The sequence below is a fragment of the Suricata suricatta genome, chromosome 14 (assembly GCF_006229205.1).
Source record: "Suricata suricatta isolate VVHF042 chromosome 14, meerkat_22Aug2017_6uvM2_HiC, whole genome shotgun sequence".
NCBI classification, from domain to species: Eukaryota; Metazoa; Chordata; class Mammalia; order Carnivora; family Herpestidae; genus Suricata; species Suricata suricatta.
Window position 1 is genome coordinate 24,998,319 of NC_043713.1, and position 25,586 is coordinate 25,023,904.

The window sequence follows — 25,586 nt, forward strand, 5'->3', positions numbered from 1 at the left end:
TGGATGGTTATACAATTCTAGATTTGCAGCACTTACATTCAGAATTTTGAAGGCATTCACTGTTATCTGCAAACTTCCAATAGTGCTGTGGAAAACTCTAGAGCCATTTTGATCTTTGTGAACTTGTAAGTTTGTTTTTTTTTTAAATAGACAGTGCTCTAAAATTTCCCAAAGATGTTTCATCCATTGTGCTGAATACTTGGTAGGTCCTTGAACTTAAGTCCTTCAATTCTGGGAGTTTCCCTCCTTTCTTCCCTCCTCTCCCGTCCTCTCCTCTCTACTCTGCTACCTTTCTGCCCTTCCTTCCTCATTCCTTTCCTCCCCCCTCCTTTTGCCTTTCTTCCTTCTTTTCTTTCTTCTTTCCTTCTTCCTCCTTTTTGTCCTTCCTTCCTTTTCCCTTTGATGAGTTCTCTCCTCTGTTCTTTCTCTTGTTTTCCCCTGGAGCCCCTCTTGGGTGTATATTGCAACACCTGGACTCATTCTCTAATTTTCTCCCCTTCTCTGTTCTCCATTCCTTTCTTTTTGCCCTCTTTCCTCCACTTTGCCTTCTATTCTTCTGTGGATGTTTTCACTTCTACTCTGATGTTTTTAAGCTCTCAAGAGCACTTGTTTTGTTTTCTGAATGTTCCTTTGCCCAAGACCCTCTCCTTGTTTTATGGTTTCAATCTCTTCTCTTCTATCTCTGAGGATATTAATTGTCTCATTGTAAGTGCTTTTCTCCCCAAATCAACTATGCTTCTTCTAAGTTCCTTTTCTCCATTAGTTCTTCTGGGCCTTTCTCTTTCCTGTTGGTTGGCTTTCCCCACATGATTGGCAATTTTTGTGTATGCTTACAGAGACAAAAAGGCCTTTTGGAAGCTCTGGGTAGGTGAGTGCAGATTGTCTTGAGACATTCAGGCCAGATCATCTCTTGGAGATTTTCAATACCAGTATCTTTAGATTTTTCTTTTTGGGCTCACCACATTGTTTCTTGTCTTGAGGGCGAATGTCAGGCCTCCAGGATTTCTGGAGAGGCCCAGAAGGCCTGTGGGTCTCTGCCTCAGGTGCATAATTGTTAATGCTCTGGCTTTCAGTAGGAGACTCCCCTCCTCACCTCCGCCCAATCAGGAACCTCCTGTTTGGTCCTTTCCTGAGAATAAACTTGAGGTCTTACTGCCAGGATGGGCGGGCTGTGTTTGGCTCTGCACGGCTGGGAGGGAGGCTGCGAATCTGTGTCTCGTACAGACTTTCAACTATTTATTTTAGCCCCATCTTCACCTTGATTTCCAGCAATAACCGGTTCAACCCTTTCCTGGGCCTTTGGATAGTTCTAAAATTTAACGACATTGCTTCCTGGTTCTCCCTGTGGTTGGTCTAGTACTCTGTTTCCTTGGATCTACTGTGCTGCGAAGTTATTTATTACTCTCTTGTCTGCTTTTTTTTTTTAAAATGAAAGAGAGAGTGATGAGGGGGGAAGAGTGAGAAAGAGAGAGAGAGAGAGAGAGAGAGAGAGAGAGAGGGAATCCCAAGCAGATTCTGTGCTGTGAGTGCATAGCCAACACAGGGCCTGAACTCGTGAACTGTGAGATCATGACCTGAGCCAAAATCAAGAGTTGGACGCTTAACCAGCTGAGCCACCCAGGTGCCTTCTCATCTGCTTTTTAGCTTCCAAAATTTTGTCGCTAAATTCTTTTAAAAACATTCCTTTTTACACTTACTTATGTTTGAGAGACAGAGAGAGAGAGCACGAACAGGGGAGGGACAGAGAGAGAAAGAGACACAGAATCTGAAGCAGGCTCCAGACTCTGAGCTTGTGGTCAGCACAGAGCCCGATGCGGGGCTCGAACCCACAAACTGTGAGATCATGACCTGAACTGAAGTCAGACGCTCAACTGACTGAGACACCCAGGCGCCCCTGTTGCTAGAATTCTGTCCCACTCTCTTATTCTTTCTTTTTACTTTACTGTCACTTGGGATTGACAATAAAAGTGGAAGCATTAGATCAATCTACTTTTTTTACTTTTAATCCTCTTTGTCTCCACTGATTTCTCTGTAATACATTTTCCATCTTACATTGTGTATTAACCTTAGATGACTTCTTAATAATCTATTTTATTTCTTCACTCTTTCCTATGCATTTTAGGATGAGGCCATTAAGTCACACGCAATGGCAACAATAAAATAAAAATTAGAGCACCTGGGTGATTAGGTAGGTTAAGCGACCGACTTGAGCTCAGGTCACGATCTTGCAGTTTGTGAGTTCAAATCCTGTGTCAGGCTCTGTGCTGACATCTCAGAGCCTGGAGCCTGCTTTAGATTCTCTCTCTCTCTCTCTCTCTCTCTCTCTCTCTTTCTCTCAAAGGATAAATAAACATTAAAAAAATGAAAATGAAAAACAACCTTGGAATTTTTATGGCAATTTGAAAAATGTATGCAATACTTTGGGGGGAATTGGAGTATATTTTATAACTTTATATCTTCATATCTATTTGAATAGATAGGAATAGATATCCTCAAGACAAGAAATAGTTCTCTATTCACTTCATCTCTAATAATCGATAGACACGTGCTTTGTAAGGGTGGTCATAAGTCCTGTTTTTATTCAAAGATGTACAACCTTTGCAATGTGATTTTGCCTGCCCCTCATCCCTTGTGTCTATCTAGGCTGGACTTAACATTTGCTTTGATCGGGCTGATGCAATGAAACTGCTATCATATGCCTTCCATGTCTGGGCCTCCCTCAAGAGGCCTTGCAGCGCCTGTTTTTACCTTCTCGGAACTTTCCTGCCATGTGGCTGCAGAACAGTGGGCCAGCCAGCACCAGTTCCAACCACCAAGTGCATGAGGGAGGCTATCTTACAGTATGCAGCCCCCGGGGACCCCTGCCGACTGCAGCAGCAGGAGCCACCCCAGGTAAGACCAACAAAAGGACAAGCCCAGCTGAGCCCAGGCCAGATTGCAGACCTGTAGGATCATGAGCAAAGAAAACGGTGGGTATTTCAGGCTCTAAATTTTAGGGTGGTTTGTGCCAGGGGGGCAGGTAACTGCTGAGATTTGTATGTTTCTTTCTGAAGATCTTACCTGTTTTTTTTTCTGGCAAATGTAGTCTTATGTTCCTCCTAAATTTTATTACTAGCGAATGAGTTCTCTTTCTCTACTATGTTTTCGACTTGCTACAACTGATTTAGAGTGTTACTTTTTATGTGTTGTTCTTTCAAAACAATTTAAAAAAATTTTTTTTTAATTTTTAGGGAGAGAGAGAGAAGGAGAGCAGGTGGGAGAGAGGGGCAAAGGGAGAGAGAGAGAGTCTTAAGGAGGCTCCACGCTGAGTGGTGGCCCAATGGGGGCTTGATCCCACCACCCTGGGATCATGATCTGAGCTGAATCAAGAGTCAGTCGCTCAACCAGCTGAGCCACCCAGGTGCCCTTTTTAATATGTCATTATTATTTGTAACAAGTTTCCCAAACTTTCTTATTTTAATAATTTGATAGCATCTACTTGTCCTGTTAGTAAAGTTTTCTACAATTCCTAATTTGCTGAGACTTTAATTTCTTTATCATGAATGGCCATGATGTATATTTAATTTATATATTTAATAGTTTTTCTTTTTTTTAATTTTTAAATGTTCTTTATTTGTTTTTGAGAGACAGAGAGAGACAGTGTGAGCAGAGGAGTGTCAGAGAGAGAGGGAGACACAGAATCAGAAGCAGGCTCCAGGCTCTGAGCTAGCTGTCAGCACAGAGCCCGACATGGGGCTCAAACCCATGAACCTTGAGATCATGGCCTGAGCCGAAGTTGGACACTTAACCGACTGAGCCATTCAGGCACCCCTATATATTTAATGGTTTTTCAGCATTAACATGAACATATCAATTTTCTCCTATAATTAGTTTCCATAACACATAAAAAGACTTTCTGATATCAAACCATCCTTATATTTCTGGATTAAATCCTACCTGGTTATGATATATTTTTCTTTATACACTGATATATTCAACTTCTTAATTAATTTAGGGTGGTTGTACCAAATTCATCTGTGAGCCTGACCTTTCCTCATGCTGCCTTTGTTGGCTTTTGTTATGAAGCTGAATTTGTAGGTTTTCTTTTTCTGTGCTCTGAAAGAGTTTCTATGCAACAGGAGTTATCTGTTCTTCCAGGTTTTGATGTCATTTGTGTAAAACTATCTAGCTTGTCATTGTGATCTCTACCTTCTCCTCCTCTTCTTACTTGGAAATCATCTTAATGTCTTTTATTTATTTTTGAGAGACAGAGAGAGATAGTGCGAGCAGGGGAGGGTCAGAGAGAGAGAGGGAGACACAGAATCTGAAGCAGGCTCCAGGCTCTGAGCTGGCAGCACAGAGCCCGACTTGGGGCTGGAACCCATGAACTGCGAAATCATGACCTGAGCCAAAGCCGGCTGCTTAACCGACTGAGCCACCCAGGCACCCCTTGGAAATCATTTTAAACTAATGGAAAAACTGCAAAATAAGACAACGAGTTCTGATACACTCTTCATCCAAGTTGAACCAGACTTTTTTTCTTTTTTTTTCCCTTGGAACACTACAGTCCATTCAGTGACACCACCTGAGAGAGCGAGGGTCCAGCTAGGTTCTTTAAGGAGCTCATTCCCTCCATCCTCAGGGACTGTAGACCCGTCTCACCCCTCTCAAATCAGACGGAGACCGGCACATCATCGAGCACCTTCTATGGTACAGAGTCCTGAGTGGGCTGCAAAAAGGATCCAACACAGTTCCCAGGTTCACATACCTGCCCTCTCACCAGGGGGCCGATCTGGGCTCAAAGCATGGAGTTCAACTATGTTAGCTGGAGGGAACTCAGGCGTGTTAATGAGACGAGGGATGACAATTAGATCAGCAGCTCTCGGACAGATGGCTTGTGGAGCAGGAAGTTCCTTGTAGGAGTTGGGGTCGTGAGGCAGGGGTGCAGGGAAAGGGTCAGGTCATGGCTTCCCTGAAGGGCAGGCGGGTGGGCTCCCAAATGGAAGAGTGGGGCATGCCAGAGGACAGAATGCAGGGGTGAGGAGGGGGGTGCATGTGTGGTGGAGGGGTGGATGATGACAGGGAGAGAGTGACAGCAGTGAAAGCAAACTTTCCCACTGCACGGTGGGGTGGCCTGGGGCCTGTGAGCCATGTGGCAGGACCTGCAGTTTCACTCACATGAAATTGTCTCCCTTCCCTTCCCTTCCTTCTTGCCCTTACTCCTGCCCATGGGCGGGTGCGTGATGGCACAGAGCAATTTACAAAATTCGTACATTCCGGCTGGCCCCACCCCGTGCTGCCTTCCTGGTGGTCCTGTGATTTCACGGGTGACGTGTTTGGCGGGGTCCCTGCAGCCCACGCAATGCTGAGAGTTGTCAGATCCCTTAGGGCTGGAAACCCGGGAGGGTTATGGATCCCCTTCCCTCCCCTTCCCCAACTGCCAGTCATTTTATCGAACACCAAGTGCACACACAGGTGACCCTGGGAAAGTGTGCTGGATAAAAGAATGATCGAGATCTGGTCACTGTCCTTAAAGTGTTCCAGACCTCTCTTCCGCTCCAAGAGTCATGTGTGCTCATGTGTGTTGGGTATTTTCCAGTTTACAAAACACTTTCTTTTTTAACCTCACAATGTCCCGCTGAGGGGAGCAGGAAGGGTTTTTATAGATCCCATTTTACAGGTGAGGAAACTCACCATCATGTCGCTGTAAGCTGGAGGCTCAGGAAGGAACCCTGGATCATCTAGGGTTTTTTTTAAAGTTTATTTATTTTGAGAGAGAGTGAGCGAGAGTGTGAGCAAGGGAGGGGAGGGGCAGAGAGAGAAGGAGAGAGAGAATCCCAAGCAGGCTCCGCACTGTCATCACAGAACTGGATGGGGAGCCCAAACCCACAAACCACGAGGTGGTGACCTGAGCCAAAACCAAGAGTCTGTCACTCAACTGACTGAGCCACCCAGGTGCCCCTGGATTTCTCGTTCCAAATGGAGGTCTGTGATGTCTCAAAAGAGAGAAAATGTTCAGAAGCCACTCTGAATGGTGGCCAGAGTCACCAGGCCACACCAGTCTTTTAGACAATTGTCCTTCCTTCCTGCCACACTTGGGTTTTGGTATCTCTTAAGGAAAGAAACGGAAAAGGCCAAGAAAAGAGAAGCATAAATAACGGGTTGTGAGCACTAGGAAAATAGCCATGTGCCTGCCTCTCTCTGTTTCTGACTCTGTCTCTCAAAGTTCTTCCACACCCAGGATTTCATGGACTCCCCAACCTGAGGGACAAGAAGCGGCATTCAGCGAGCCCTTACTCGGTGGCAGGCACTGTATTGCAAACCTCACCCACATCGCTTCATTGGAGCCTCAACAGCCCACTGAAGTAGGTACTTTATTCCTCTTACTTTGCAATTGAGGGCACAGAGATGGTGAGCCATCTCCCCTAGATTATACGCTAGGATGTTGGGGAATCAGAATTTGAAACCCAGGGGTCTGCCCATAGGGCCCCAGTCCACAGTGCCACAGAGCGATGGTTAGGAGAGGGAGCACATGAGAGCAGAGGGGTGAAGGGTCTTCCTCAAGTCCCCCTACTGGGTTCCAGGATCTGGGGCTTCACCCAGTGTTTGTGTGCCGAGCTCCCTCCCTCCCTCCATGCTGTAGCCAGCAGGAGAGAGGGTAGGGTCTGTAGCAGAGGGTTCCAGCTTCACGCAGCAAGGTTCAAAGCTCTCGAGATGTCACTGTGAGACAATACACATGGGCAGAAATGCTGCCCTAGATTTGGGTCACACTGTCACAAACATTCACTGAGCCATGATCTGGTGGTTCGTGAGATCGAGCCCAGTGTTGGGTTTCTCACTGACAGCATGGAGCCTGCTTGGGATTCTCTGCCTCCCTCTCTCTCTGCCCCTCCCCTGCTGGCATGTTCTCTCTCTCTCTCTCAAAAGAAATAAACTAAAAAAAGGAAGCTGATAAATGCTCTAAGATTAGAGTGGGGTCGTGGGTGGGACAAGGAGGGCTCAGATCGGGCCACACTGAGATGTCACCTCCCAAGTAAACCACCTGCAGATGAATCCTTCCCTCAGGGTGTGCTTTGGGGAGGGGGGGAGTCCATTTTAAAAGGTCGAAATTTTTTTTTGTTCATAGAAAACGAACCCACTTGGACCCTGAAGCTGTCTTCTGGATATGCTGCATTTGAGACGCTTGTGGGCCCTGCATGTATCATGTCCAGAAAGCAGTTGGACACTCAGCATCAGAAAGCGGTTGGGGCTGGAAAGACAGACTTGGCGGTGTTAGGACAGGATTTGGTCTAGTTTCGGGGGGAGGGCCTGCGGTGTGAGGAAGCCACCTCGCAGGGTGGAACATGCAGAAGCACATTGCAGGTCACGCAGGGGGAGGCAGGGCGTGCAGGGAGGGAGGGGCCTGAGGACAGCCTGAGAGGGAGGGCCTGGAGCGGGCGCGGGTGCTGGGCTGAGACAGCAGCCTGAGGAGGAGACAGCCATCACACAGGCACCAGGGGCCAGGGTGGGATGGTCTCCTGGGTGGGACTTAGAGCTCCGGGGTGCTGCCAATGGCAACCATCTCTACGGAGCTGCAGGATGGGGCCACAGGGGAGGGAGGAGTCAGCAGGTGCAGCGGGGTCCTTCTGGAAACTTACCTTCGTGGAGTGCAGAGGAGAAGACTGGAGGGTGACAGAGATTCCTGTATGTTCATACTCTGAATGGAAAAAGCCACCATGGGCAGGGAGGGGTGTGGAATAGTCCAGGGTAGTTGCAGGTGAAGAAGCATTTTGTAAAGAAGAAGGTGTAGCAATTGTGCTGATGGAGGTGGGGACGCAGGAGATGTGAGTACTCTGTGGCTCTTCGTAGCCCTTCCCGTCAGGTCAGGACCTCATAACAGCGTGAGGCGGATGGGATCAGGGTCTCCATTTCCCAGATGGGAAACTAGGGCACGGACAGGTTCTAAGCTTGCCCAAGGACACGCGGTGGGGGACAGCCAGCATTTCTGATTCCTCGTCCTGGGCAGGATGGATCTCTTACCTTTTGAATGTCTTCCTGCACTTTCCAAATACACCTTGACCCATGCAGATGCCTTCCAGCCTCCAAGATGCCTCGAAAATGAACGCTCGAGGTGGTGAGTGACTTCGTGGGACAGAACATGCACTTATCGAAACTGAGAAGAGCAGCCTGAGAACCATGAGCTGGTAAGAGGAGGAGGAGGTCGAACTTCTGCAGGGTGTGATCGCAAGAAGTCTTCCCTGGAGCTGGCACACCTCCCAGGGGTCACCTATTAGTTCAACAAGCTTTTAGTGAGGGCTTCCTGTGTACCAGGCCCTGCCCTGGTGGACCTGGGAAAGGTGCATGGTGGGTGCATGAAGGGCCGTGCAGTGGGGAGGCTGGGGGAAGCTGTGTTGGGTGCTGATATACACCCCTGCCAGCCAGGAAAAGTGGACTCGGTGAACTACGGGCCCTTCCCTGACTGCAGCACTGTGCATGCCACCTGTTAAGTCATTTCTCACCTCTGAGTCTTTCAGCCCTGAAGTTCGATTCCCCAAATTCCTCCACCATCAGAAAGCCCTCAAGTGCTTCTCTGAAAACAATCTTCCAATGGGTACCATAACCTTGATGGATAACGCCACATCCTCACCTTCATTTTCTCTGTCTTTTATTCCCTGTCCAGCCTTGAACTGAAGACGTAAATCATCTTTGCTTTCTCCAGGACACACACCTCTGGGAGGAGAAGGAAGATGGGAAAGAGACCAGGGAACAAATTAGCATTTTCACCTGTTTAAAATAAATTATTAGTATGTTAGAGGATACATAATATAAATTGTAACATTTTAACCATTTAAAAACCCATAATTCAGTACTGTGAAGCACATTCACAATGTTGTACAACTATCACCACTACCTATTTCCAGAACTTATTCATCATCTTGAAAAAAAATTGTACACCCATTAAACACTAAGTCCCCATTCTTCCCTCCCCTCCGCCCCTGGCAACCTCCATTCTGCATCTGTCTGTATGAATGTGCCTCCTCTAGGAAACTTACATTAAGTGGAGCCATTCAGTATTTGTCCTTTTGTGTCTTACTTATTTCACTCAGCATAATGTCTTCAAGGGTTAGCTGTGTTGTAGCGTACGTCAGAAAGCCCTTCCTTTCTGAGATCGAGTCCTCTTTTATTATGTGCAGAGACCACGCTTTGTTGATTCTTCATCCACAGATGGATGTTTGGGTTGTGCACCTGTTCTTTTTGTTTTTGGATAACCCATTTGAATCTAAGGTTGTTGAGAGAAGAGTAAGTATCAGATTTGCAAGTAGATGGACCTCTCTGGAGGCTTCTACCTCAGGAGTGACTGAAATCAGAAAGAAGCAAAGGGACAGAGAGAGTAGTCCATGGGGGCTCCATGGCAAAGGGCTGTGGATTTCAGATGCAAGAGGGAAGGGAATTGGGTGCAGATGGGTGAGTGCAAGCTGCACAGAGTGAGGAAGAACACTCACCGGGGGCCTGGCTCTCAGCTGAAGGAAGGAAGGGGAGGTGAAATGTACCCAGGAAGACAGCAGCTCTCTAGCTCTTGGTTAAGAAAGGAAGGGGATCAGGAGAAGGTGAGGGACTGTGCATAGGAACTGCTATATCATTTTCAGGACCCAGTGAAAATGAAAAAGCAGGGGGTGTCTGGGTGGCTCAGTCGGTTAAGCATCTGGCTTCGGCTCAGGTCATGATCTCACAGTTTGTGGGTTCGAGCCCTGCATCAGGCTCTGTGCTGACAGCTAGCTCAGAGCCTGGAGCCTGCTTCAGGTTCTGTGTCTCCCTCTCTCTCTCTGACCCTCCCCTGCTCGCACTGTCTTTCTCTGTCTCTCAAAAATAAATAAAAGACATAAAAAAAATTAAAAAAAAAAGAAAAAGCAGAAGGAAATGCGGTTGAAAGGGACTAAAATACAGGGTGTTTTCCTTTGTTATTTAACATTTCTTGTTATTATTTATTTATCATGTTTTATTATGTTATTTAATATTTCTTAATTTGCTATTTAACATTGTAAATAAAGAAAACTAAAATATTTAAATTATTTGCATTAATTCTGCCATTCATCTTTCTATCCTGCCAGTTAAATATTCACTCACTCATTCATTCATTCACTATTTTTAAATTGTGGTAAAATCTATATCACATAAAATGTAACCATCTAAACGATTGGCAAGAACACAGCTCAGGGGCAAGAAGTACATTCACACTGTTGTATAACCGTCACCACCATCCACCATAAATTTTCTTCGTCTTGCAAAACTGAGACTCTGTCCCCACTGAATGCTGATTCTCCACTTCGCCCTCCCTGTGACCCTTGGCAACCACTGTGTTTCTATGAGTTTGGCAAGTCTAGGTGCCTCATTCATGCTCTGACTGATATTTGGGTCATCACCACATTTTGGCCGTTGTGAATAAGCAAGGACAGTTTATTTTTATTATTTATTTACTTGTTTGTTTGCTTATTTATTTTTAAGTAGGCTTCACTCCCAATGCAGCACCCAACATGGGGCTTGAACTCCCAACTGTGAGATCAAGAACTGAGCTGAGATCAAGAGTCAGACACTTAACTGACTGGGCCACACAGGCACCCCAAAGCAAGGAGAGTTTAAATGACAATGTAAAATCACTAACTCCTACGCAGAATCACCAAAATTATAGAATTCATTGTCCGTACATACATGTATATTTCATTATTACCACCAACACAGGGTATGCTGGATAGAACGAAATCAACAATGTTTATTTCACTTTTGGAAAGACACACCTACTCTATCTTCAGTTTACTGGTTGGTGAGGATGGAAGAGAGGACTTTAAGGAAAAAGGACTTGAATTGTGAGCAGTTCCCCCCCTTTCTTTTTATGTCACCACTTACCTCTTAAGGGTTGACTAATACAGAGAAGTAACACAAGGAAGGAAAGGATACCAGAGGGTTCCTTGGTCATTTCTGTTTCTTAGAAATGCCATTATCATCTTTCTGTATTTGAAGTAAGTTCTGGTTCGAATGGAAAGAGTGGCCTTTTGGGCCATCAGTCATAGCTGTGTGGACTCACTCAGTCATAGCTGTGTGGACACAGGATACGAGCACATGACTTGTGTGGGCCCACAATGCCTGGGAGTTTAGCCAGCCTCAAAGGGTGGACTGGTGAAGTTGTCATGGAACCACACAGAGGGCATAGCCAAGGCTGCATGTGTGGCAAAGGGCAGGGACACACACATTGAATGTATCTCCTCTCTTGTGACCATGCTCCATTGTCCCCTTGGAATTCACTAATAATGCACATATCCATAGACAGAATTATTAAGAGTTTCAAGACAGTTACAACAGAACATTGAACCAAGTGTGGGCCTTATGGGTGTGGGGTCTTATGAATTTGCATAGGTCCTAGAGGAGGATCTGGTAAAGGGAAGGAGGGACAGAAGAGCACAAGGCAAACCATCAAAGGTGGACCCAGAGCAGCCTCCTTGAGCCCCACGGGCATGAGTGAAAAGAAATGAGGAGACCAGCAAAATGAAGAAATGACCAACAGGTAATAGTAAGAAGGGAGGCAGAAGAACTTCCAAAATTATATAGAAGAACTAAAAATCTATGACTTTCCAGGGCCACGCAGTGTGGAAGAGCCTTTCACACCCCGTTGAACTCTGAGTCCACCACAGCTTTGTAGCTGCGTCCGTGGATGCTCAGGATGGGGCCTCATGATCCTTAAGAGGGGATGGGGTTACACTGAGCATCTTCTGTTTTAAAAATGTGTACGCAATATGTTTTAGAAAGTTTCTTTCCAATGTATATAATAATACATATATATTTAAGTTCTGATGGCAGGAGGGTTAAGCTTTAAATTTCCAGAAATCTGCTTGTGTGGCATACCACAAAACTGAGAAGCTGTTATTGTACCTTTGGGAGCCTGTAGGGAGCATTTGAAGCTGTAGATAATTGCAGAGATAAGTACTTGGGGAGCATGTGCTGTGTCTTCTATTTTTGTGTGCGTGTAACTGGTGGTATTTGGTTAAGACACACCTTGGGTTGTTGGTAAATTCGTGTTGAAAGGCTGTGGATGGCTTGGAGAAGGATTTGCAGGGAACCTAGTGGGTGGCTTTGCTAATTCTACCTGCATTTAAAGCTGGTTTTGTCTAGAAGCTCACAGAAATTTAAGAGCTATCAAAACATTAAGAAGTATGGGTTGCTCTGTGTTCTTCCTTGATGATACTTAAAAATTTTTTTTCTGTTTTTTTTTTTTTTTTGAGAGACAGAGAGAGACAGCATGAGCAGGGGAGGAACAGAGAGAAAGGGAGACACAGAATCTGAAGCAGGCTCCAGGCTCTGAGCTGTCAGCACAGAGCCTGACTTGGGGTTCGAATCCACGAACTGTGAGATAATGACCTGAGCTGAAGCTGGATGCTTAACCGACTGAGCCACCTAGGTGCCCCACTTAAAATTTTTTAAAATGTTTATTTATATTTGAGAGAGAGACAGAGAGAGAGGTGGAGGGGCAGAGAGAGAGGGAGATACAGAGTCCGAAGACACGCTCCAGGCTCTGAGCTGTCAGCACAGAGCCTGACGTGGGGCTCGAATCCACAAACTGTGAGATCATGATCTGAGCTGTAGTCAGATGCTTTACCAACTGAGCCACCCAGGCTCCCCAATACTTTTTAAAAATTTCATTTACTTATTTTGAGATGGAGAAAGAGCATGAGTGAAGAAGGGACAGAGACAGAGGGAGAGAGAATCCCAAGCAGGCTCTGCACTGCCAGCATAGAGCCTGATGCAGGGCTCAAACTCACAAGCTGTGAGAGCATGATGTAAGATGAAATCAAGAGTTGGACACCCAACCAACTAAGCCGCCAGGTGCCCCTGCTCTGGGTTCTTCTAAAAATTAACTATACTAAATTGTTCTCATTAATTGTTAACTCTAAAAAAATATTGAGTGAATGAATGAAGAAGGTGCAGTGAAGAAAAGATGGCGATCTGTTGAGATTGTTGGGATCTCGGTTTCCTTACCTGTGAAATGAGTGTTTTAAACAGTAGGGTGAGGGGCGCCTGTGTGGCTCAGTCGGTGAAGCATCCGGCTTTGGCTCAGGTCATGATCTCATAGTTCATGGGTTCAACCCCGTATCGGGCTCTGTGCTGACAGCTAGCTCAGAGCCTGGAGCCTGGTTCAGATTCTGTATCTCCCTCTCTCTCTGACCCTCCCCTGCTTGCGCTGTCTCTCTCTGTCTCTCAAAACTAAATAAAAGGCATTAAAAAAAAACAGTAGGGTGCACTCCAACTTAAAATTCTGTGACTTTGGTAATATGTATAAATTCAATTAAGGTGGTCACTGCTTCATAAGAGGAAATTAAGTCCACTTATGGCAACTTACTTACTATCAGGTATTAAAATGAACAAATGGTGTTTACAAAACTGAGAATAAGTGTAGACAGAGAATCAGAAGAAGATATGTTCATTTCTTTAACTAGGAATCACTAAGTGCTTTTGGCTGCCCACAGGCTAGGCCCAGTGTAGGGTAAAGTAGAAACTAGTATCCCTAATCTCAAGACCCACGGATAAAGCAATTGGACACAGTGTCATTAAGAATAAGATGGCAGGAGAGGAGGTGGGTGTCCAGAGAAGGAGTGGTCTCCCTCTGGGCCCAAGGGCACATTGAACTTACATGATTCCCACTTGTCTATAGCCAGGGTAGGTGCATCTGCCTGTCTGCTCAATGGGAAGAAGTATGGAATCTTTTTAATGAATCATTCATCCAGAAAAATATTTCTTGAGCACCTACTCAGTGCCAGGCAGTGGTGAGGTACCAGAGATGCAAAGAGGAACAAATTGCTCAAACGGTGATTAAGGACAGTCAAGGTGACGAAGGCAGCAGTGTGGCGATCTGGGTTGGCAGACACAGCTCCGTGGTACCTGGCATCACCCACTGCAACTGCCTTTCCTAACTGGTGATGGCCAGATTCTTCCTGCTGTGTCTGAATATGGCCTCATCATCCTTCTTGATGCAGCGACCAAGCAATCGCTACCCGTCAACCGGACCAAGGCAAAAGACAGAATGTATTTGCTTTCCAGGCCACAAAGGCCGTGATAAGACTGTGCACATTTGCAAACACAGAAGCTGTTGGCTAGCACTTTTTGGGTGGGATTTGGGTGAGAAGTCACAGAGTGAGTGACAAGTCAACTGGACCTCAAAGGACAAGTAGATTCTGTAGGTTAGAAACTTCCAGATCCCCCTTTCACTCCCTGCACTGGTGCTGGCTTATTTGCAACTTGGAGAGAGGGTAATTGTCTCTGGGAAGTATGACTTCTTTATCGGTAATGATGGATCCTATTTGGGGTCCCTCAGGTCAACTCTGATGGAAGTGGCAGACCCCTGGGAGGAATGCAGGCTTGAGGTAGGCAGTGGCCGAGCCAGCCTGTTGGAGGGAGTCCAGGTTGCTGGCTCAGCCACTGGGTTTTCTTTGGCAGAAGAATGCCCAGACTCTTCATGTAGCTGGTGCCAAGAAGGCCAGGCACAGTTAGCTCATGGCGTTCCCTGGGTCCTGGAGCTAGAGACTAAGGGTGGAGGGATGTGGAAGGCTGGAGATAGCTTTACTGGCTCAGGGTTTGCAGCATGCAGGGCACTGGGCCAATGGAGACAGGAAATCTGGGCTTTCAGACATTGTGTCATATGATTGTTTATTTGGGAAGGGGAAGGCATCCAGGGAGCACTGGTGCCCATCGCCACCTTCTGAGAGAGAAATCCAGCTGGTGCACGTGCTACCCTCCTCACCCACATGCTTATGGAGCGTGCATGTGCACACACGTGCGCACACACACGCACACACACACACACACACACACACACAGGCACACATTCCCTCATCTCCCACTCCCAACCTGTGAACACAGGTGAGGTGAGTTCACCACGTTCAAAGAGAAATAACAGAACTCCCTGTGCCTACATTTCTACCCAGATCATTCTGCAAAGGATCCAATTTCCCAGGGTCCCTGGGCAAGTCATGACTTGCTGAACATCAGTTTCCCCATCTGTAAAATACAGAAAGGAAAACTTCTTCCATCTACCACCTGAAAGAACAGAGAGAAGCCATGAGGGATAGAATAGCCCAAGCCATACAATAAATAACTTTTGTCTTCGTGATTACCATGAAGCTAGAGTTACAAAGTCACAGCAGACCTTTTCTTTGTCTCCAGAGTCAGCCCTTCTGACTCTTCTAGGCATAGAATAACCATCGTGTCTCTATCCCCACTGCTTCTGTCCTAACATAGACCCTGGTTGCATGCACCTTGACCATTGCCATGGTGCCATCTCTGGGCTACACTGTCTGTTCTCATGCTGTTCTAAGGGTTGGCTGTCATCACATTCCTCTTCTCTTTAAGACCCTGAGACTTCCTATTTGCTGATAAACTCAAAGTCTAATTTCAAATTCCTCCCCAATCTGAATTTACCTACCTTTCCAGCCATACTTTCTAATTTTCCCTTATCAGCTTCTTCTGTTACAGCCTCACTAGGTTGCTATTTCCACAACTAACTTTGCAAATTCTTACCTTTGTATATTTGTTTCTTTTCCTTTATTCTGGGGTGTACTTTCCTCAATACTTATTATATCGCTCTATTTGGAAAAACAACAGAATAAGTTCCTTGCTTTGACTAAAGGATCCTGACTCAAGTTTGGTCTAGGGGGGAGTCCTTGTCAGATCCCTACAAATAGGATCTTGCCTCATTCTTGAGCTCCAGAAAGCCCCATGCGTTGGAGTACCTTCATCAAAATTTCCTAAATTCCTTTACGTGTGTGAGGTCCACTGGGTACACTGTACACAGCCCAGCTCAGAAACTTTAGGTGTCCCGGGGCTTGTTTCTCCCCTTCTAGCCCTCTCTGATCCTCTGTCCCATGCATGGAGCAGACTAGATGTCCCAAGACCTCCAAGACTCATGCCTATAGTTACCCCAAGCTCTATGGGAAGTTGGTGTGGTGAGTGGATAGTTCCTATTGACAAGCATGGTATTTGTTTTGTGGATTTCTGTAAGTCTGGGCCCTGGAAAGATACTGATTTGCAGTGGCTCATATGGATGCAGCATGAGTTTGGGGCTCTAGGCTACTAATGGCCCGTTGCTGACCCTTGGACTTGGGTCATGTCTATGGGCCGGCACATCAGCTCTCACCCTTATATGAAATCAGACCACAGAGCTGCTGCTGATTCTGGCCTACAGCACTTGGGGGTCATGGATCTGGTGGCAGACCTCGTTGGTCCCATGTGTCCCCACCCCAGCATCCAGTAAAGTCACCCTGCATCCACAGTAGGCTCTGTGTTACAGGTCAGAAAGTCCTCCAGGCATGGCAGTGGCTATTTCCTCTGATGGCTTTTGAGATCACTGATCTAGAATGCCTACAGGCTTTTCTCATCAATGTCCTCGCTAACCTCTCACCTATATGCGATGTCATGTTTTTCTAGGTCAGGCTTATCCCATGTTGGACAGGGGATAGACATGCCTTGCATAAGTAGTCTCTTCTCATCCCACCCACAGGCCCTTTGCCTTTCTTCCCACTGGTGGCAGTCCATAGGCAGCAGGATATATTCATTTCCTACGGTTGCTGTAGCAAATTACCATAAACCTGGCTTCTTAAAACAATAGAAATGTATTCCCTTACAGTTCTGGAGGCCAGAAGTCTGAAACAAGGTGTTAGCAGAGCTGCTTTCTCCTGGAGGCTCTGAATGAAAACCTGTTCAGTGCTTCTTTCTGAGCCAGAAATCCTTGGTGTTCTTTGGGCTTGTAGGTGTATCATTCTCTGACTTCATCACCACATGGCGTTAACTCCTGTGTGTCTCTATGTCTCCAAATTTCCCTCTTCTTATACAGACACCACTCACTGGACTTAGGGCTCACCCTGATACAGTGTGACCTTACCTTAACCCGATCACCTGTGTCAAAACCTTATTTCCAAAAAAGGTCACATTCACGGGTTTTGGGTAGACATGAGTTTTAGGGGGACATTCTTCAACCAAATACACAGAAATCTGGTCAACAATGAGAGATCACATTTTAGGAATTCAGTGATTACAGCCTGAGAAGTTTAAGAGAAGAAATGGGTGGAAAATATGTTGTTTTAGGTTTATACTATATAATTCCAAATGGTAAATTTAACATGATCTGGAAATGAGTGATTGCTCATATTTTCCTGTATGCTTTGGGTAAGACTAGAGTTTGAGATCCTCATCAAGAAAGCCTAGTAACAGCTTTTAAGAGTCATTGGAAGCTTGGGTTCACAGACCTTGGGATGGATGATGCAACGTCGTGAGTCAATGTTAGTAGGGCGAGGAGAGCTGAGCTGTTTATACAAATAGGTTCAGAAGGGCCAGGGCATGATAATTAATAATGCCATTGCCACCTTTTCTCAAGGTGGGAAATAAGAAATTAACTGAGAATGGTGTATTTGGCAAGAGTGAACAAGAAAGAAAATGAAGAGGTGGTTTTTGGATTTGAACAGGAAGAGAGTGTGCCTGGACATTATGGAGAACTTTTATGTGCATTGATGAAACAAAAAAAAAATACGCAAATACCTGCTCTTTACCCATTATTCTATATATTCATCATTAGGTCACTGTACTTCACATGGACCAGGGATTTTGTAATGCACTTTAAAATCAAGTTTTAAGGGCACCTGGGTGGCTTAGTCAGTTAAGCATCCAATTTCGGCTCAATTCATGATCTTGCGGTTTGAGTTCGAGCCCCGTGTCTGGCTCTGTGCTGACAGCTCAGAGCCTGGAGCCTGGCTCAGATTCTCTGTCTCCCTCTCTCTCTCTCTCTCTCTCTCTCTATTCCTCCCCCACTCATGCTCTGTCTCCCTCTGTCTCTCAAAAATAAGTAAACATTAAAATCATTAAAATCAAGTTGTTTATATAGACAGGGACTTTGCAACAAATGTTTGCCATCCACACCCTGAATAAAAGCAGTCTCCTTTCACACAGTTTCTGAGTAGAATGAGGGCTTTGCATGTAATCACATCCACAGGATAATTGCACATCACTGACCGGGTGCCTCTGGATAACTAAGAGAAATCTCAGTGGGGGCCCTAAAAGATGTCCACCTGGGAATTCTCATGAGGAGAATGAAGCATGATAAACTCAAGGAGGGGGGCATGAAGAAACAATAATTATATAATAATATACAATATACTATCTAATGTGTATACGTAACATATAATACTAATTACATAAAAGTAATACTACAGCATTTTGAAAATTTTGAGGTAATTAGCAAATTCTCTGATCCTCATAGATTTAGATTGAATCAGCTCTGAGAATTGTCTTCAAAGATGTATGTGGGAGTGTGCATGTGTGCACACTCAATTCAACAATTACTTGCTGAATAGTTGGAAGAACCCATAGGCACACCTTTAACTCAGACTTCTGGGGAGATCTTGAAGGAGGTTGGACTTACCTGTGGGCTTCATCTGCCCTGGCTTGTTTAGCTGCTTGGCCGCGCATGGAATGACAATGGCCATCACTGAACAGCCCTGTTGGTGACTACCTCCCAACTACCACTGCCCCAGAGTGTTATACGGATGTCTGGACTGACTGAGGCTTGCAAAATGTATGTTGGGAAAATGATGGAAAAGGGTTCCCAGGGAAAGCCCCTTCCTGGAGGTTAGGGGCTGGCTATCCTGTGGTGAGTCACATCAAAGGGTAGATGAAGAAAGTTGCGGCCAGGTTAGAAATGGGGTGCACCATTGGGGCGCCTGGGTGGCTCAGTCGGATAAGTGCCCAACTTTGGCTCAGGTCATGGTCTCATGGTTTGTGAGTTCAAGACCTGCATCTGGGCTCTGTGCTGACAGCTCAGAGTCTGGAGCCTGCTTCGGATTCTGTGTCTCCCTCTCTCTCTGCCCCTCCCCCAGTTTGCATTCTCTCTCTCCCTCTCTCTCTCTCTCAAAAATAAATAAATATTTAGCCCTTTTTCCATGAGGATGCCCTGGGAAGAAGGTTGGTGTGAACCGGGAAGAGACCTCTCACCAGACACCAGATCTGCCAGCACCTTATTCTTAGACTTCTAGCCTCCAGAAATGTAAGAAATAATTACGTTACTTAAGCCACCCAGCTGGTGGTATTTTATTATGTGGCTAAACTAAGATAGTGATAATCAGAGCAGTCACTGAATGCACATTGTGAAAACCTCAAGCACTTGAGAAAACACAGAAACCTCATCTCAAAGTAATCAAAGAAGAATCTTGGGACAATGAGTTTATATTACTAATCGCTTAAAATGCTCTCCAGGTTATAAAAACCCATGGTGAACACAAGAGGCCCCGAAGGAATGTGTGTTGTATCTTCTGGAAACATCTTTGCCTCTGGAACTTTAGTTGGGTGAAGGCCCTTCGTGTGTCACAAGTCTCAGTGAATCACGAGTCTGGGATCTCCTCACCAATGGGAGCTTCTTGAAGTCCTAGTCCCAAAGAAATCACCAAATTGGACTAGTCAAAGCAACTGTACAAAAATCAACGATATCACCTTGGGTCTTTGTAAGCCACCCTGGGAGTGGATGGAACAGGACGTGAACCACACTCCTGCGGCTCGGTGAACAAACCGCCTATTACTAAATGCCTCTATGAAACCTGCGTCCTCACAGAGTAACTACTGGGATGAAAGTGACATGGATGGAGGAAAACAGCTCTGGACTCGCAAGAAACAAGATCCCTGTGTTTCCAGAAGAGGTGATCTGGACACACAGCCAAGGGTTTCTGAACCTGTTTTGTTACCTGGAAATGGAGAGGATAATACTCACTTTAGAGCTCTTTTGCAATATATATAGGGATAAGCAAGAGGAAGGTATAGTCCTTGCTGCAGAAGGTCTTCTGGGGAGTCTGCAGGCCACACTGGGGGGCTGGACTCTAACAATTTTACTTCCTGAATTGAACACTCTAACTCTGGGGAATAATGGCAACATTCACCTTAAAAAAGCGTAAGTAAACTCTCGTTTTATTCAGTGACTTTCCATTCAGTCATTAAAAAGAAAGTCACATTACTGACATACACTTGGGGTAATTACAAAAACATGTATTAATATTAAAATCAACAAAATACAAGCTTAAGTATGAAAATACGTTAATGAACAAAAGCAACTTTTCCTGTTTCAAGATTTTATTTTATTTTTTAATTAACAAATTTTTTTAATGTTTTTTATTTATTTTTGAGAGACAGAGAGAGACAGCGTGAGCAGGGGAGGGTCAGAGAGAGAGGGAGACACATAATCTGAAGCAGGCTCCAGGCTCTGAGCTAGCTGTCAGCACAGGGCCCGATGCGGGGCTTGAACCCACGAATGGCGAGATCATGACCTGAGCTGAAGCCGGACGCTTAACCGACTGAGCCACCCAGGTGCCCCCTGTTTCTAGATTTTAGGGATAATATTCTCTCTTTTTTTTTAGCAACTCTACTGCTATAAAGTTGCCATGAAATTATTATACACAACAGAGTACGTTGGGGGTGGGAGTGGGGCTCCTGAAGACCTGAAAGTAATGATATATATAAAATCCACAGTACATATGAAGTTGGAACATCCTTTCCATCGTATTCAAGTAAGGATTCCCTTTAGGGAAGACATTTATAATTTGTGTAATTGTTGATTGCCTTATTATCAAAGCAAAATGAATAGGCCTAACACCAAAAATAAACACGTTCTATCTTGTCAAAAAAAAATAAATATTTTAAAAAATTGAAAAAAGAAATGGGGTACAACACCAACGGACCCACTATGGAGGGTTGCTCTCCCCTGCCCTATGGGGGAGGTCATAGGTCTTGTACAGCTTCAAGTTGTCTACTCTTGCATTTTAATTCTCTTGAGCTCCCACAACCTTTTATCAAACAGGTTAGTCAGTAGAGCTTTGGCAGGCCTTGGTATTGCAAACAAAATAGGTGGGGACCTGGGATGTGGCCTGCCCATATCAGCTTCTTTTTAGGGCTGTTAGGGGCTGCAGCATTCTTTCAAGGGTGGGGTGACTGGAGTCTTGGGTTAGGAACTACAGGGCGAGGTGGGCTATGGCCAAGCTGGGGGCGGCAGGAGGTGCACCGGACACTGAGGAAGAATTTCTGGAGGAATGAGAAACAGCCCTTCCACATCCTCCATATGTTCTAGGGGAAGCTGGCTCCTGGAAGGAGGTGGTGGATGTGTGCTTAGATTACACGTGTACATTCAAACCAAACTGAGTGTCAATACATTTAAATGAGCCAAGGATTAATTAAGGTTATACCTGGTGGGCAATTACAGATGGGTTTTATTTTTTCTATATTTTCTTTGGCGCCATTAAAGAAGAAATTGTGCTAATACTTGTTAAAATGGCAAGGAAGATTTTATTTGAGGCTATTGCAAAAGGGGTATTGCAGTAGGGGAGAGAGATCAGGTTCAACAAGGGCAGGGGAGGATTTGTAGCCAAGGAAGGTCGGGGGTCAGTGGATGGAAAATTACTAACATCACGGGCAGGTGGATTCTTGCTATACTGACACAACAAGATTCTTGCTAAAGGCAAGCCAGGGTGATCACAGAGCAAGGGTGGGGGGTTCTAACTAAACTGACTTAGCAGGATTCTTGCTACCACTGGGTTTGGCAGGCTGAAGACAGGGCCCAAGGGTGAGGTCTCATCAAAAAGCGGGTTCAGGGGCACCTGAGTGGCTCAGTCGGTTAAGCCTCCAACTTTGGCTCAAGCCATGATCTCACATTCATGAGTTCGAGCCCCACACTGGGCTCTGTGCTGACAGTTCAGAGCCTGGAGCCTGCTTCCAATTCTGTGTCGCCCCCTCTCTCTCTCTATTCCTCCCCCACTCATGCTCTGTCTCTGACTCAAAAATAAATAAAACATAAAAAAATTTTTTTTAGAAAAAAAGAGTGTTCAGGGGAACCCGTCTAAAGGGTGATCGAGGACATTGTCTTTGTTACTCTGTATAAGGCATAGATGTGTGGTCATTTAAAAATGAACAAAATGTATTTTAATAATAAAAATACCCTCCCAAGAGATATGACAGTTGGATACAATATATAATCCTGGATTAAATCTTGACCAGAATTTATTTATCTTTCCTTTTTGCCTTGAGTGGGATACTTGGCAATGTCTAGGTATCGTTTAGATTAGATAATAGTATCAAAGGCAATTTCCTGATTTTAATTATGTGAGAGAATGTCTGTGTTAGAAAACACTCATTGAGGACTTTATCAGTAAAAAGCCTTATTATGTCTTCAGCTTACTCTCAAATGGTGTAGGACAAAGATAATATGTATATACAGAGAGACAGCAAGATACAGCGAACACGGTAAATGCTCCCCATTGGGTACCTGGGTGAAGGTACATGGGAATTCTTTATACCAGCTTTGTTAACTTTTCTGAAAATGTGAAATTATTTCAAACAGAGAGAGAGAGAGAGAGAGACAGACAGACAGACAGACAGACATAAGCCATCCCAACTTAAAGGACTGAATCAAATGTTGCCTCTTCCAGGAAGTTCCTCTCAACCAAGACTGCATCATGCCCACCCCCACCCTGCCTTGTGGTAACATGGACCATAGTTTTCATCAGCATGGGACACAGATGCGGCTTGGCAGCATGGGACGTAGCTGAATTCCTGAACTCACAAACCTGGGCTCCAGGACGATAAACGATCATGAAATGTATTGTGCACAGTTAACAGAAGGAATGTACAACATCCATGTTCTGAGTTCTGATCCCAGAGGAACACTGTAAACATTAATTCCCTTCTTTTCCCCTTCTCTGGAATCAGCCTTTCACCATCCTTGGGACATAGGTAAGGTTTGGAACCCGATTCCCTGACAATTTCTATACAATTTATTCTAGTAACTAATTTTGGTAATTTACAAAGTACCCTACAGTGCTCAACACGCAGTGAATGTTGTTCGTGGGCAAGACTTGCTCACAGCTTCTCTCATTTGGTCATCCCAGCGTCTCTATGAAGTAGAAACTTCCCATTATTATCCCCCTTTCATGGATTTGGAAGCAGAGGCACATGCTTTTCTAGGTTCCAAAGCTGATAAGTAGACGAGTCTGGGAGAAGCCAGTAAACCCTATTACTTATGGCAAGGTTTAGTGACACGGTTACCTACAAACATGTATATTGCAAATGAGCCTTACAGAGTTCTCTGGATCTCTGTCCTTCTGTGTTACCACACCTTTACCACTCTAAAAGGACTTTTTGTTCATTTGGTTTATTCATCTTTTAATGAGCACCTATTAGGAGTTAAGTGTGTTAGGCACAGAGGACACCAAGCTGGGGAAGGAGCTCAAAGCCTTGTGGGAAAAACACGAAATGAACAAAAATAATAAATGTAGCGTGATAGCTACTTTACAATTATTTATTATTATTATTTAACTTTTCGTTAACACACAGTGCAATATTGGTTTCAGGAGTCCTAGCTGCTTTCTTTAAGCATATTCTATTCTATTACTAATTGCAGACCATTCTCATTCTCATTGCTCTTAAATTTATACAAGTTTTGCCTGTGTGATTAGGCTCAGCAGCACTGAGACGCACTGTCCGGAACCTGGAACTTCTCTTCCATAGCTCATGGCATGGAAAGCCATTCAGTGATCTGTAGCTACAGACATCTGCTCTGAGCAACTGTACCCAGAGAAGGAAGAAACATCTTTCCGATTCTGAGACATTTCTAATTTGGTAGAAAATTCTTTTCTCAAATCAAACACCCTTTCCATGGCTCTAGCTGCCCCTCTCCCCCCACCCCAGAACTGCAGTCCCACGATCTGCTGGTGCCTTGCAGTGCCAGGGCTTAGATCTTCCAGGAACCCCCCAAAGGCAACCCCATGTCTGGCTTAGAAGCTTCACCCTATCAGCTGGGTCAGCAGAACTCCAAATTGCTGAAGACCCTTTAATGAAAGGAGAGAAGAGGGACAACTTAATTTGGGAGGGCAATGGCTTCTAGGGCTTGAATCAAGTTTATGATTTTGTCACTGAAAGCTCTAGCAACTTGGAAGCCTAATATCCTGAACCTGAAAAATCTCTTAAGTTTCTGGAACGGATTTCCCTAAACTTCTATGAACCTTTGAACAGTTTGGGTAAGGTGGTTGTTCAAACTGTTGAATGAATGAATGATATTGAGTTAGTAGGATAAGTCAGGCGTTTCTAGCAAATAGAAGACGATACACAACACCCTATGTTCCAGATTCCCTGTTCGTGTTTGTACCTAGCTCCCCACGGTCACATCCTATTCCAGTGGTTCAATATCCCATTGTGGAGCCTTGCAACGTGCATTTACTACACGAGTGAATGAAACGATAAAAAATGCCAGTGAACGACACTGGGAAGAAGTGCCAAGCAAAAGGTCCACAAAGTTATTTTTGTGACTTCTGTAAAGGATGCCATCGAGTATCTCCAACGTTAAAAGACATCACCGAGTCAGCAACAGCCCTACCGCTCTTTCATTAGTCAACGGCCAGAATAGGGACGGGAGGGAGGGATTTGCTTTCTCGTCCGTCCTGGACGCTCCTCTCGGTCCAGGAAAGCGCCGCCCTTGCAGGAACTGGAGGACCGCAAACTTCCCTGCGTCTGACCCAGGAGCCCTTGAGACAACCTGCTGACATCCGAGGCCGGGCAAGGGTTCCGAAGTCCGCCGAGAGGGCAGAAGGGTGGGTTGCAAATATGCAGAAAGAAACGTCAGTCCCTGCGTGTCCCGGCCCGCCGGTGTCCAGAACGTCTGCCCGGCGCGGCCTTGCCTGCACCGCTCACGCCGTCGCTCCCGCCGGAGACCCCCTGCCTCTTCCCTGGGATGGGTCCTTAGCGCTGTCTGTCACCGCTCCGCGCTCCGCTCCCCACCTAGACTCTCCCGCCCTCGCGGTAACGGCGGGGGCGGGCTTGGCGGGACGGGGCGGAGCTAACCCTTCCAAGGGCCCGCCCCTTGGCTGCGTTGCTGGGCGATTGGATGCTCTGGAAGGCCGCCTTCTAAGACCGTCCAGGGGGTGACCCGTGGCCGCTGGCGGGACCCTGGCGAGCGGGGTGCGGGGTACCGGACTCCGCCCGGCGAGGGGTGGGAGACCCCGCGCCCGAGCGGTCTCTAGGGCGGGGTTTCCCGTCGGGGTTTGGGCGCCCTGAAACCGGCCAAGCCCGTAGTTTCCCGTGTCGGAGAGGTGTCTTTCTGACTCGCTGGAGTTCCGAGAGCATTTGGGAAACTTCTCGCCCCCACTCTTTACTCCCTACTTTCGGATGGGAACGCAGTTGCTGAGTTGTTTTATTTCCTCCCCCAACCGGACTCTGTAAAAATAGCCGTGCGCCGGGGCGAGCGAGCCAAGCTCTGCCGCACCACTGCCCTGGGCCGGGTGTGTACCTAAAAATACCCGGCGGGTCGGGAGCCTGCGCTCCGGGTGCGGGCGGGTCCAGCCGGGCCGCAGAGGGCGTCTGGAGACCGGAGAAACGGCGGCCGCCTGGCCCCTCGCCTCGGCCGGGGCTGTCCCTTTAAATCCTGGAGGAGGCAAAGAGAAAAAAGGAAAGAAAGAAAAAAGCCCCAAGCGGATGGTGGCTCTGCCTGGCCCCCCACTCCGCCCCCGCGCCGGGGTCCTGCCAGCCGCCCGCCGCCTCCGCGGGTCCGGGGCGTCCCCCGCGGCGCCGCC